This window comes from Epinephelus moara, chromosome 20, assembly GCF_006386435.1.
Source record: "Epinephelus moara isolate mb chromosome 20, YSFRI_EMoa_1.0, whole genome shotgun sequence".
NCBI lineage: Eukaryota > Metazoa > Chordata > Actinopteri > Perciformes > Serranidae > Epinephelus > Epinephelus moara.
The window spans coordinates 43916627-43932026 of NC_065525.1; the positions used below are offsets into that span (position 1 = coordinate 43916627).

The 15400-nt window shown below is 43.4% G+C and overlaps 1 protein-coding gene across 1 annotated transcript in view; it reads right to left on the reverse strand.

Moving 5' to 3' along the window:
- LOC126407730 (hyaluronidase-4) overlaps positions 1 to 5897 on the reverse strand; it is a 28632-nt gene extending 22735 nt beyond the window's left edge. The window contains exon 1 of the mRNA XM_050072908.1: positions 5777 to 5897. The gene's annotated coding sequence lies outside the window, so the exon portion shown is untranslated. The remainder of the gene's footprint in view (positions 1 to 5776) is intronic.
- Positions 5898 to 15400: the final 9503 nt, after the last annotated feature.

Here is a 15400-nt window from a genome sequence, read left to right on the forward strand (position 1 = left end):
GTTGTCTGTCTCTATGTGTCAGCCCTGTGATAGTCTGGTGACCTGTCCAGGGTGAACCCTGCCTCTCACCCAGTGTCAGCTGGGATAGGCTCCACCCCCCCGCGACCCCCGGGATAAGTGGTTAAAGAATATGAATGAATGAATGAATGAATGAATGAATGAATGAATGAAGAAAGTTGTTGTCTCAATAAACCAACAGAAAAGCCTGCCAGTGGGCAGACCACGTATCACAAAAATGAAACTCATATAAATCAATGCCCCGAGCATACATCATACGCACCATACAGAATCACAACTTTGTCCGGGCACAGCAGCCCACAGGCCGGTCAGGGGACTGATTATGAAAAAAACACTTTAAACTAGCAGTTGATCCAACATGTGGGTTGGGACCCCCACAAGGTGTCGCATGATAACTCTGAGGTGTCACATGATGATTAACAGAAAAATCTAAAAAAAATCTAATTGCTTGTGAACGCAATGTCTCAAGAATGCCTGAAAGGAATTTCTTTAAATTTGGCACAAATGTCCACTTGGACTCAACAATGAACCGATTAGATTAGGTTGTCAAAGGTCACTGTGACCTTGACTGTCTCATTCTTGTGAATGTGATATCTAAAGAATGCCTTACTGGAACTTCTTTAAATTTGACACAAACGTCCACTTGGACTGAAAAAAAACAGATTAGAATTTTGTGGTCAGAGGTCAAGGTCACTGTGACCTTACAAAATATTGTCCATAGCTCAAGAATTCATATGCTGATTATGACAAAACTTGCTGAATCAAATGTCCTTAGCCTGATTGTAATAAGCTTCATTTAACTTTTTAGTTAGTTCGATAAATAGCTAGTTGGCAGCTAGTTATCTTACCTAGTGACAAAATGTGTGTGAAAATAGGCAGGCAGAGGGCACTTGCTTTGGCTCTGATTAACAGTTGGAGGCTGTTCCCAAGTTTGGACACAGAGAAAGATCCATCACCATCACTGACAGCCTCCCTTCTTAATTTGTCAGATTGGACATTGTGAAGAAGCACAAATGGCATTGGGTGCTTTTTCATTTTTACTTGAAGTTTTTTCAACCCAGACGTTCAGGGCGCTCCTACAAAAACACAAGGCACATAGAGTGGTAAAACACGAAGGTGCTCAGCAGTGCTAAAGCAGCGAGCAAAAAGCTTCACTTTAATTCAAAATAATTACAAAACGCTGCCAAAGGCTGCTTAAAAGCGCTTTGTCTGATCAGGGCCTTCATCTGGATCGGCACATCATGGCCTTCGTAACATGGCTACTTCTATGTGCGATGTGGGCATCAAGTTTTGCAATGTGACCCTACCTGACGCAGTAGATAAATGACATAAATATTAGGGTCCATCCTCTGAGTACCATGAATACTCACACCAAAGTGCCTGGGGCTGAAAAGTGTTGGATGAACCAACTGTCTGACACTGTTCTCATCAGAACCTCCTGCTAGTGTTTGCAGAAATGTGATTTTCTAATGTGACCGTAGCCTGACTAAAATGCTGAGTCGGATAAGTGCTGTCAGTCGTGGTGCTGTCCTGCAGCTTACGTCTTCAGACAGTGAAAACAGTGTCTCTGAGCACTGTAACTGCCCAGGAGGAGTCATGTCCTCTGCCTGATGACCATGCATTACTTGATCCAACTGAGATCAGCCTCGTCACACAAATGAGCCCCTGTGATGCTTCAGCTGAAAACAAACTGTGAAAATCCTCCACACCGGACTGCAGCTCGTCTCCTCCATCACTTCTTCAAATGCTCAGTAACTCGATTCTGCATCAAGACTTTCCGTGAATCACACACAAAGCTGGTTGAACCATGTTAACCAGAGCAAAGAGAAGCATTTCAACAAATATTCCTGGTGACCCAATGTGGTCGTGATTCATGTTCCTCACGAGAGAGCCTGAAAAACAAAAGCCGGAGAACAGGAACCACCAAGGCTGAATTGTTTCCATTCGGCAGAGCCAAAGTTAATCACAGCGCCTGGTGAGCGCCGAGGCTCCAGAAAACCACTCTGCCAGGGCGAAGGGGATTGGTGAGTTTGGGGTTAGGGGAGGATTTGTCAGATGGAGAAAACAGATGGATGATCTCAGAGGAAGAGGGAAGACAAATGTAATGAAGATGGAAAATATTGAAAAAATAATCACCAGATATTTTTCAAAGGGAACCTCGTGATCAGCCTCCTGACTGCCTGTTTATTCTGATGGTCATTACTCTTTTCAAAATACTCCCATTCATAGAAACTTCCTGTTGATTCACTGTTGAGGATGGAAGACTCATGTGTCACAGTGACGTCAAAGCAAACCATCCATCAACAGAGGAAGGTGGAGGAAGATGTTTTGATGAAAGATATCGCACATTTGATGTTGTGAAAATGAAGAACAATAAGACGATAAGACGACAGAAATAAATTCAGATAAACGGAAGTAAAAAAAATAGTAAGAGCTACGTACATCTAGGAAAGAATAAAAGTATTAATATGAACTATACGAGAGCAATTACAGACAAAGTTACAAGGTAAAGTGACGAGAACACCAGAACACAAAATATGATTGAAGCCCCAGATGGTAATTTTTATTTAAAAAAATCATAATTCCTGAAACTGTCACTGTGTTCACAGCATTATGAGACGTAATCTGTGAGATAAAATCATTCTCCTCTGCCTACTCTATTGTCTTGTAGCATTTCTAATGGCCTTCCTGCATGTGAATGAAGACAACCAATCAGAGCAACCCGGTCTCACTCCGAAGTTGTCGAAATCCAGCACTTGGGCAGTGACTTGCAGCATCAGACATTGACGATAAAAGCTGTGCTTTAACATTGACGTGATACGCGGCCTGTCACAGTTATAGTTTAATAGCGCTCGGCAGCATCAGGGGAAAGGGTGACGGGACAAGAACTAAAGTTAAGGTGGTGAAAGTCCAAGTCAGGTGGGAGGGAGTGGTGGTGGACGGGTCCAACAAAACAACACATTCTCACTGCGACCTCGTCACATACTGACGTTTGGTTTCCACGTCCACATATGACGTCCAAGGTACCCTGGGTGTGTTGGTTGTTGACGTTCTGGGACGCCGTGTCAACTTCAGCCTGTTACATGCATTGTCTGTTTTCAAAATACACTTCTGTTTTCACAGGAAATGTACAGTTTGCATACAGTCTCTTTCAAAATAAATGCACTATGTTGGTACAACACCACAAATTGACTTTTTTTTTTTTTCCTTCAACAACAAAAACGCGTGGTTACGTTTAGGAAAAAAACAAACAGGGTTTGGCTTTACAATCTTGCAGGACGTGAACACGGCTCTCTCAGGTGAAAGTCAGTGTTTGTTGGACCCATCCAAATGTCAATATGTGACAAGGTCGGAGTGCGAATGTGTTGAACAGAGCCAAGGGGTCTCTAATGCAGCTGTCAGTCACGTCAGTCGCTCAGTAAACTGCAGTCAAACTGTTGAACCAGGCAGTGCTGATCAAACATGAATCAAGATTCTGTTACTGCATTGCCTCTGTCTCACCTGAAATGTTTTCAGAAACATATTTTAATGACTGTGTAGCTGTAAAAAGCTGAGAAAGTGTTAGCTCAGCTGAGGGGCGCTGTTTTGTTTCAGTTCAGCTGTTTCCAACATGGCGGCTGGGTCACAAAGTTTCTCATGTTACAGCTAAACAGTCACTAAAATATTTCTGTTTCTGAAAACATTTCAGGTGAGAAATAGGCAGTGTGCTGACAGAATCTTGATTTATATTTGACAGTTTGAGTTTCTTGGTTTTTTGGTGCCAGAAGTGACCATATTTGGGCGAGAGGTTGGAGCTGTGGAGGAGCGAGGGGTGGATCTGACTGAGTAGATGAGGACACTATCTGCAGACAGCCTGTCACTAAGAGCTGCCTGCCCATAGGCGAAATATGTGTAACATTAAACCTTAATAAAATGTAAACAGGTGAGTTATGTTTAAAGTCAACCCTGTACAGTTGTCATGAATGTTGAAATCAGCTGTAGAGACCAGAACCATTTTTATACCAGACTGAATTTTAACATTGGGCTCTATGGAGAGTGACTTGCTTCTGGAGCCTTAACTGCCGTTATTTGTCGTTTTTGGCACTTCTGTGTTGACTTCATTTTTCGATAGTCATGGGTTGGTTTGGTTTGGTTTGGTTTGCACTGCAGGGATTTGCCTCTCCATTAAAACAGGGCTACCTGCTTGAAGGTGTGTCTTTAACTAATTATGGCTTGTTTTGACTGATGATGTTTAAAAGCAGCGCGCTGATCCACAGCTTTAGTCCCCTGTTATGTTTGCTACGTGTTTCCACAGCAGGGCAGGTAGAAGAAGTACCTGTTTGTCTGCAGCTCTTCATCATCATCTCACTGAGGCTTTTACTCTTCTTCCCTGCTGTATTATAAGACTTGCCTTTATTGAAGAAAAGCTGCTAACAAAGTTCTGCTAATTCAGTAGTAACACATTTCATTTCCTATAGATCCTTCACAATAAAAGTCTCTCGTTATTTTGTTACGTATAAACTTTTATTGTGAAGCAGCAAAATAAGGAAATGTTGAGTTTTCATGCAGAAACTTCACACAGCTTCTAATGCGGCTGATAGCGAACACGAACCAGTAAAATAAAGCAGAGACGTGAAGTACAAACAGGACGCAGGAGAGGAACTAAACTCCAAACCACAGAGATTCAGTTAGAGGCTACAGACGTACTGAGAGCTGAACACACAGAGACTTTTAAAAACACCTTTCTCTCTGGTCTCCTGCAGACAGAGGTGAAACATCTCCTTATCAGACAATGTGATGATCAACTACAAAAGTCGACAAGTGATTCTCTCCATAAGATGTCAATATACCAGTGACACTCAGGTTATGGCCCCTGGGGTGCCTGGTGGCCCCCAAAACAGTTTCTAATCCACAATGGAAATATATATATTTTTTCCTTTAGTGTACTTAAGGTGACAGAGTACATTAAAAAGCATTAAAAGCATTGGCCCCTGGCTTTCTGTCCCCAGCAACATACTCTCATTATAGCAGCATCTTATTATTGGAGGAAGTTCTACTCAATGAAACACCTGAAGGCAGAGCATCCTTCACATTAATCATCTGTTCACTGCAGAGTTCAACACACGACCCTGAATCAAAGCACCCTGCTGTATCTTTTGATCTTTAACCCCAGACACATTAACCCTCTGTGTCTGTGTGGAGGGCAGACTGAAAAACAACAGGCTCCCATAAACAGAACAAACACTATTTATATCCGCCTGTGATGAACTTAAATCCAGCTGCTCCCTCTGACATTCCCCGAGAACTGTGACCTCCCGTGTTGTCGGCTTTTCTGACTGTTTACTGGAAGTCTTTATGAGTCAGCGCGTCTGCGTAATGACTCAAACTCCACCTAACTGGGACCTTTAATGTCTCTGTTACAACTGATGTGCAGCTTCTGAATAGAGACTTGAAAATGTGCTTCTGTGCGTCTGATTTCAACATGAGAGAAACTTTCTCTGCTGTGAGGGTATTGTTAAGGGTGAGCCAACATTCCTGGCATGGCAGGGCGCCCCCCCACCTCCTCCTCCTCCTCCTTCCCCTTCCTGCATCACCCAAAACAGACGCTCAAGCCATGCTGTAACACCCAAGGTTCCCGCCTCCCTCAGGGTTTAAAAATACACTTTATTGTCCTCCTCCTGCAGCAAAACAAGACCTGCAATCTGGATTTTAAATCAGCCTGATAAAACTAAGAGTTAGAGAGCTGGGGAAAACTTGGTACCTGAGTTTAAGAGCTCACCTGTAGATGCTGCACACGACCAATCATTAGCAGTCCAGGGGGAGGCGGAGGTCTCTTCTTCGGGGTCACTGCAGGGGTCATAGTGGCCCTCTGCGCCGTACGTCCGACAGGCTCGTGTTCATTCCCTCTGTGAGTCTGAAACACAAGCCAGCCATCCACACTTATATACAGCCGAGAGAGGGGAGCAGAGGAGAGGGAGGAGAAAGCGTCACCACCACAACACAGCGATTAGAGAGCAGAGAGGGAGGGGGGAAGGGGGGGCTGAGAGACGTAGAGACACACTGTAAAGACAGAGAGAGAGATTTAAAATCTCTGTGAGTTTGCTGAGCTCCTCTGAGGTCTGATCCTCTCTGCAAGAAAAGTCTCAACTCATCCACTTCAATCAGCATCAGACAGGAAGACAGACGTAAACACACAGCTGTCAACAACAATTGTACGTGCACAAGTGTGTGTCCCCGTGTGTGTGTGTTTGTGATCACGCACGTCTACATTTACATACATAAATTCCAATTTGTCTTGGTTTCAGTGTGGATGGAGCAGACAGAGGGGAACTGAGACACTACATTTAATTTGCGTTGTGTGCAGGGAAACTTTTCGTCCATGTATCAAGTCAAATGTTTGAAGTCCTGAAGCTGCTGATTATTAAAGTTTAAACTTGTGACATGTTCAAAAGCCCCAGACTTGATCATAAGTGGAGAGTTTTCTGTTTATGAGGTCAGGAAGGAATCGTCAAGCCAAATATGTGTTTTTGAATTAATCTATTTGTAGGGAAACTTCACTCGGACATCCTCACTCCGACCTCGTCGTGACGTTTGGTCGTGTACTTTCCACATCCAGCTACGACGTCCAAGGTACCCTGGGTGTGTTGGTTGTTGGTTGTGGGTCGCCGTGTCAACTTCAGCCTGTTACATGCATTGTCTGTTTTCAAAATACACTTATGTTTTCACAGGAAATGTACAGTTTGCATACAGTCTCTTTCAAAATAAAAGCACTATGACAGTACAACAATACAAACTGACCTAAGCACGTGGTTGGGTTTAGGAAAAAAGAACAGGGTTTGGCTTTATAATCTTACAGGATGCAAACACCGCTCTCTTGCGTGAAAGTCGGTGTTTGTTGGACACATCCACCACCCCACCCACCCATACTCAGACTTACGTCGCCTTAACTTTCGTTCTTGTCCTGCCACGTTTCCTCCTGATGCCACCAAGCTCCGTTAAACTATAACGGCAACCGGTCACATATTGTGCCGACGTTTAAGGACAGCTTTTTCTGTCAGTGTCTTTTTCAAGTCACTGCCCAAGCGCCCAACGACTTCAGTGTGAGACTGAGCTGAATTGTTTTTCAAAAACTGTGATTTGACCTCGTACAAGAAAATGTTTCCCAGTGATTTCATAAACAAACTTAATAAGAAAACTTTAAAATTTAAATGTTTGGAAAGTGGGGGAAGATTGAGTGGTGAATTGAGCTCATCAATCTGAAGATTAGCTGCGTCTGAGTGTGTGAAACTAATGCAGTGACCAAGACTGTTGACATTTCTGTGCTAGTTGGTGTCAGTCTATAGCCCCTTTTACTCATTTTCTGCGAATGTTGGGCCGTTTTGCCGGCAAGCTGCGAGCGTTTAGACACACAGAGCTGGATTGGCGAGTTGATCCGAGGCGCCCAATTTTCCACCTCGTAGTGTAGACATATTGGTGGAACCTTTTTAGTTTAAACAGACCGAGGCGGCCTTCCGCAACAGGAGGGGCTGTTGATGACTTGTGGGAGGAGCTGTTGATGACTTGTGGGAGGGGCTGTTGATGACTTGTGGGAGGAGCTGTTGATGACTCCGCACGTGCGAGCCACTGGCGGTGGATAAACAGGAAACAGCTGATAGCAGGAATTAGCGAGCAGCTAGTAGCAAGAGGGAAACACAAACCTGACAGACACTGTAAAGATGAGCAACTGGGGAGACAAGGAATTGCGCGCCCTCCTTGTCCTCGCAAACGAAGAGGCCATTAACCGTCAGATGACGGGGACGGTGAAGAACGGGCCGACTTACGAGAGAATCGCCGAAGGACTGACCAGCCGCGGCTTCCCTCCCACGTCACTGTTTACGTCACACGCTGAGCTACACGTTTTGTTACTTGCTCACGCCCCCCATTGCCCCGAAAAAGGCACATTCTGTATAAACAAAAGTAGGTAGGCGGCATTTTGCTGCACTCCCCGATTTTGTTTTTATACTGCCAATGCTGAAAAAAGACTGATTGGGCTTTCCTGCAAATTTGCACAACTCCTATCTAAAAAGGGCTGATGATGAAGGTAGGCAACCTGCGACTCTTTAGCCCTTCTCAAGTGGCTCAATGTCACTTTAACAAAAAAAGTAGTTGTTGTACCCACCCTACTCGAACTTGCGTCGCCTTAACTTTGTTGTTGTTGTCCCACTGCGTTTCCCCCTGACGCCGCCAGGCACCAGTGAACAATTACAGGGACCAGCTGTGTATCATGCTGACATGAGAGGACGGCTTTTTTTATCAGTGTCTGAAGCAGGAAGTCACTGACCATTCAAGTTAACGGAGCACTAAACCTCCCATTTAAAAAAGTTTGGACACCCCTGGCATAACCCAAGTTTAGTAAAAAGGAGCTTTCTGATGACGTACTATTTTCAATTCTGATGGTAAAAAATGTCAACTGTCGTTCATGTATTGATGCTACACCATCTCTGAACGCTCTAGTCTGTTTCTATTTTTCCGTCGCTCAGCGCTACGTCACGTTTGGTTGCTCTGATGGGTTGAAGGTCCAGCCAACTGCATCTGAAGGCATTTTGATCCACGACCGTTGATAACAGCCTTACTGAGAGTTTTTGGACTAACTTGAATATTACAATTTGGTCCTGCGATGTCGGACTACCTCAAGAATGCATTTGGTGAGAAACACTGAATATAAATTTAACTTTTGTTTGTTTGCTCCACAGGGCACCTTTAACAGCTCTAAAACATTTTTGACCATGAACACTGGTGCTATGTGTTTGAAGTATGAAGGGTGACTGATGTTGATGTGCATGATTTAACTTTATAGCATTTATGGTCAATGGCTTTCTGTAGGAAACATTAAAAGTTACATTTCCTGAGTTCAGAAGGTCGCTTTTTGGATTTGGATGTACTTTAAGAAACTGAGAGGTCTGAAGAGGCAGTGAGGGCCTGCGATCTGTGAGTCTTCCTTAAATGTACATTCAGTGCTGCTTTTCTTGAGCAGTTTGCACCACTAAGTGCACTTCTGCACTGATGCTTTCTCTCTAATTTTGCTGAGCATTTGAGAATGGGAAATATCATACAGACACGCTAGTCTGCTGCTTTCAAAACCAGTTTAATAAGTGAAACCACATAAACTCAAAGAGCCCTGAGAAAGCCGGGAGGACATGAAACCATCAGGGTCTCAAACTGTCACGTGACAACAGACATCTATTCATTTTTCTGCCAAAATAAGTCTGCAGAAGTTTTAACGAGTATATTTATCTCCATGTATTTCTTAATTTGTGTTTGCTCTCCTCGGCACAGCGGAGTGTCACTGTGCTGATTAAATGACATTACATGTGGACCCGGCACTTTAACCCAGCCTGAGCTCAGATTCCAGTGGTTAACCGCACATATTTACAACCAGAAGACAAAAGTCGCAGCAAACTCGATCCCTGCGAGTCCCTCTGTTAAATATACACATGGATTTTCCCTTTTTAACTGTGTGTTTTCATACTGAGTAAATATGTCATCCAACTAAACAGCTTTCACAGTGATTTCCATCTGCAGGGAGAAATACTACATAGTTTGTATTTTGTTAATTGTATGTGATCTTGAAACTAGTAGTGAAAATATTAACATCTTAGATCATCTGTGTTTATTCATTACGAGCTTTGAACATCAGAGAGTGTTTCCATGCTAAGAAGCTTTGAGTGGTGACTAGGAGCTGTTGGTTTTCTCTCGTGTAATGACTTTTACAAACTCTCATCTTTCTGTTTTCTTTTAGTCTCATTTCTGTTAAAGCCCAGAGTGACTAACAGGATGAGACTGCACTCATCAGGTCATCTAATGAGGCTGTTAAATGTTTGGAACTGGGCTCAAAAACCGGCCGTCAGATACGATGAGACAGCGCTGTGCGAGGTGACGTTATATGGACGGATGCTCTTCTGAGGCCGTTATGCTCAGAATTTTTTTTCCCCAAGGCTCAGCTTTATTATCATAAGATAAAGGACTGTACGTGTAGCTGTAGTTACAATAGAAAAACACAATAAAACTAATTTATATTTGCAAGGACATTTTAGCTGATGGAAGAACTCTTTACCTTAAGGAACAGTCTGTAAGATTTAGGGAGATTTAGTGGCACCAAGGGTTTAGAATTGCAGATTGCAACCAGCTGAAAGCTTTTACCAAGAGCCGAATTATCCACAGAGGTCTCTTCCTCTCCAAAACAAACTGACCAGTTAATTTAAATCAGTACAAACAGTGAATAAAGCAGTGTCACATTACAAATCAGTGTTTTTCTTTAACTTAAGATCCAGTCATTCAGGAGGTTTTTACAGGGAGCCAAATTATCTGCAGAGATGTTTTTCTCTCTGAAAGAATCATTTCTAAACATTGTGTGCGCACAAATTGAGACCTGAAAGAGGCGTACGCCACTTCCAGCACAAATGTTGTGATGCATAAAAGCAGACTCAATGGGAGAAACTTTGACCCATGATTATGAACATTTTGGAGACTGTAAATTGGCGCAGATGGTGAGGTGGAAGACTGATTGCAGAAATTGTCGAATATTAATTTGAATTTATTTACTTTATTAATCCCCCTGAGGGGAAATTCATTTTTTCACTCTGTTGTCATTAACACACAGGTGTGAAATACACACACATGCACATACAGGACCTATACATGCACAAAGTGGAGAGATGTCAGAGTGAGGGGGCTGCCATGGACAGGCGCCCCGAGTGGTTGGGGGGTTCGGTGCCTTGCTCAAAGGCACCTCAGCAGTGCCCAGGAGGTGAACTGGCACCTCTCCAGCTACGAGTCCACGCTCCATATTTGGTCTGGACGGGAACTTGAACCGACGACCCTCCGGTTCCCAACCCAAGTCCCTATGGACTGAGCTACTGCCGCCCCAGTTATTTGGTACATGTCATTTTTTGGCTTTTGTCCGTCCCTCCCCAGACGGCGTAACGCCCATGCACACTTGGACCCATCTAACGCTAACGCCACACATGTGACCTCAACGACTCTGTAAGGGTTCACACCCACACAGGGTTTAAAGCCTGTGGCTCTGCACCAGTCCGTTAGAACAGAAGAAGCCTCTTGGATGAGAGGTGAAACATTTTCGAGAAACTCAAGCAAGTCCAGTTGCCTACGATACAGCACTTAAGATTACCATGACCTGGATGACTGAGAATCTTCGCCAGCCTTTTGTCCGTATGAACATTTTCAGTGTGGATCCCACACATTGTTTTATAAATGAGACCGCAGGTGATTTAAACCAGTGAAAACACAGAATAAAGCAGTTTAACATTAAAAAAAAAAGTGTTTTTTCCAATGCTATCCTCGGGGAGGGGCGATGTGAAAACATGAATGTCCGTATCTAGAGTCAGTGTTTGTTTTGTCCTTTCTGGGCTACTGTAGAAACATGATGGTGCAACATGGCGGTCTCTGTGGACGCGAACCTGCTCCCTTTGTAGATATAAACAGCTGATTTTATGGTGACAAAAACACAATGATACTTATTTGATGTATGATAAGAAATCAACTCTGTCAGCAGAACGTAAGTGTCCAAAGTAAAAGTGTTATTATCATTATGTGGCATACTGTGAAACTTCAGTCAGTAGCCCAGGCTATTGTTTAGATCACTGAAGTCAACAGGCCTATATTTGGGACAAGCCTTTAATTCCTTCCACACAGAACTGTTGCTCCCAAAGATCAGGAAATATAATCAGATCGTTTATTTGAACCAGTATGAATATTACCTGTTTAACAATTAGGCTTCAGATAATATATTAATTATGTGTTATGACACTTGTTTCACAGCACTCAAGGATTACAGCACCCAGCGTACCGACACAACACCACTTTATCCTGTTAAAATAATATTCATAACTTGGAGTCATATTTATGAAAAACATTTTTGATTCGTTTGGCGTGTGAGGCGAAGTTGTTTATTGGCCTTAAACTAATTAGGCAAAATCGGCTTTATAGATTTTCGTCAAATTAACTCAAAAATAGTTGATTTAACATAAGAAATAATGTCGAGCTCACACGGGATGAGTTTTAATGTCAAGTAAACATCATGTTTTTGTGTCACTGTGACAATCTGGAGCATCTGTGTCGACTTTAAAGTTTTGTGTCATGGATGGTGGACACACAGGGATGAAACTGGTGTCCATCTTCACATGTGGTTCTGGACACATGACATAAGATATGACAGCAGTTCTAGTGTGTGTGTGTGTGTGTGTGTGTGTGTGTGTGTGTGTGTGTGTTTCCTATAAGTCACCAGCTACTGTGAGCCAGCCTCAAATGTTTTCCTCTCCCGGATAATCAGTGATCAGTGTCTCCCTCAGATCTTCTCTCTGAACTCATCAGCTGCAATTTTCTCTAATTTGCTCTCTGAGCTCACCTTCCAATTTTATTCTGTTTAAAACAAAAGTAGACACACACACACACACACACACACACACACACACACACACACACACACACACACACACAGAGTCGTGTTTCTGTCACTTCAGAGGACATTACTTTGACTTACTTCCATTTCCTGGAGACTTACCCTCACCCTTACCCGAACCTGAACCTGAACCTGAACCTGAACCTGAACCTGAACCTGACCTTACCTGAGTCATGTTTTATCCACAAAAGGAAGGTGAGTCCCCACAATGTCAGCTGTGTAAGTGTGTAAATAGTTTTATGTCCCACCAAATATGAGTAATACACACACACACACACACACACACACACACACACACAGAGTGTTTGTTTCACTGTCAGTCCCGGTGAAGGCTGAATCTGCAGCCAATGGGACGCTCCATCAGTTGTGACGGACTGTGGGTGGTAATTACATGCTCTGCATTTCAGCGTAGGAGGGACATGAGAGGGAGCAGTTTGTTGAGGGTGCCGAGAAATCTGAGGAACATTGTTTGATGAAGTCATCTGTGTTTGGTTGTGATGCTCAGCAGCAACAGTTCAAATACACTCCTCAGTAAGTGTGTCACTTCAAACAGAGCTGCGTGTTTAGTTTGGAAAAATCCACAGTTTTTAATCCGGGGAAAAATGAGCCTTGGGCTAACTCTCCATGAATAACTGAAGGCTGTTTTCCATCAAAAGAGCCAAAAGAGTTCAGGAACTATAAACGTCCTTCAGCCGTTTAATGAGACTAATGATGAGGAAGAAAATAAAAAGTTAGGACTGTCACGCAACGAGACAACAACAGCAACACAGCACACATGGAGTCTGAGCTGTTGAATGTCATGGTCTGTGATTACTGCACCTTTCAATCCAGTACTAGTAGAGGTGAAAGACTTTATCACTCAGATAACAGATCAGTGGCAGTGATAGTAATTGAACAAACACTTAAACACTTAATTCTCAAACAGTGTTGGACTAGCTACTTAGAAAACGTACTGTTACTCTACATCAAAACGTTTCACTGCATTGAAACTATCCACAGAGAAATGTAGCAGCATTAAAAATCTCTTGATGCCCGCTGTGCCATTGTTTTTCTATGGAAGCTGGCGTTAACGCTGACGTTGAGGTACTTTTCGACTTCGGCGTCGAAAGTTCAATTTTGTTGAACTTCGACCCTGTTTGACACTGACCTTTCTGTTTAGAGCCAATGATATTACAGTAGAACGCAGGCAGGGGGTGGGGGCGGAGATGGGGCGCGGAAAAATTTAAAGATCCGACTGCAAGATGGAGGAGAGATCAGCGTTGGGTCAAGCTGACGGCGAGCGCTGCGGCGTCGGCAAATCGGCAATCATGTGCAAGCACCTTAAGCTATGAGAAAATGTCCCGGAGAGTGAGTGACCTGACATGGTGTGTTGGTAAATTCAGTCTGACGCTCTACACTAAAATGAGAGCCCTGTTGGTGGAAGAAAAGCAGCGTTATATTTCTACATGAATGAACCAACGGTTAGGTTAATCACACATTCACTCCGCTCGGCACTCTGCTGCTTCAACAGTGCGGTGCTCTGGATAACAGTACATTCAGACAGCACTCCTAACCCTTTTGCCTCCAGCTAAGCCCCGCCCACCAAAAAACATCATACAGTCTACTAACAGTAAGAGGGTCTACGAAAACAACTCAGTGCAGTCAATGTTCGAGTGCTTTTTATCCAGAAAAAAAACAACTCCCTTGTTTACTTGCATTTGTTTACAAGCAGGTCTATCGAATATGGCAGCATGATGTCATACGATCCAGCAGCTGATGAGGCAGCAATGTTTCTATGTGCTTAAAACGCCCACATCTATTTCTTTATGTGTTTAATCCCATGCCTTGACGCACATTAACTTTTAAGCAGGATTTGGAACTGCTGTCTTTTTTTGTTTGTTTATGTGACTCGACGTTGCAGGCTTTAGTATATAAAATGTCTAGTTTCTATTGTCTATCCATAAAGCCTCTATTAGGAAAAACACCCCAAAATAACCTCCAACAGGGTGACCTCATTTTTAATAATGACAACTCATATTAACAAAATACAAGTACACATACACATTATTGTACACACTGTACTTTACACACAGTTTGTCCTCATACACGTTCAAATAAATGCAGACTCACAGGAAAACACACCTACAGACTGATTTCATAATACCTCTGCTCGTGTGTGTGTGTGTGTGTGTGTGTGTGTGTGTGTGTGGGAAACCACATTCCCACAGTGGGTGGTGGTGGGGAGGTGTATTTGGATTCCTCTGGCCTGGCGTTGTGATCCTGACTGCAGATTCGTTTCCACCACCTCCATGGATGAAAGGCCCCCCCTCACCCCTTCACTCCCCCCACTCACTCACTCACTCACACACTCACCCCTGCACGGAAACCTCAGGTCCCCACCAGCGCCTCCTCACCAACATATGGTCTGTGTTATGAAAATGTCTGGGCTCAGACTGCGCGGATCCTCCCGCTCGCTTTAATGGCCTCGGCTGTAATGAGGCATCGAGTTGCCCACGGAGGAAGTGATGGTTCAGGGTCGGTGTATGTTCGATACAGGCTGTATAATGTGGAGGAGTTCAGGAGAAAATGAGCAGATTTTCATCTGTGAAACGCGCACGGCGCCGGCTCCTGCAGGATGGCGGTCGACAGAAATTCAATTTATTCCTAAAAGGATGGAAACTGAAAACTGGTTTCTGTGGTTGTTTCAGATGGAGGTCATCATCCCATCATCATACTGACTGTTTCAACTGTTGGGTCCCTTTTACCTTCATCTCCTCTGGTTTCATAGGTCCATATACTGTATGTAGCTTTGCATTTGTGAACTCGTCCATGATCCTTTCTGAAATCATTTCTTAAGTATTTAGATTTCTTTCTTAAGTTTCTCTTAATTTCTAGGAAAATCTTCTTGCAGAGACCAAACATTTTCTGCAGATAAATAATCCATCACAGTCAAGTGTTTTTTCTTTT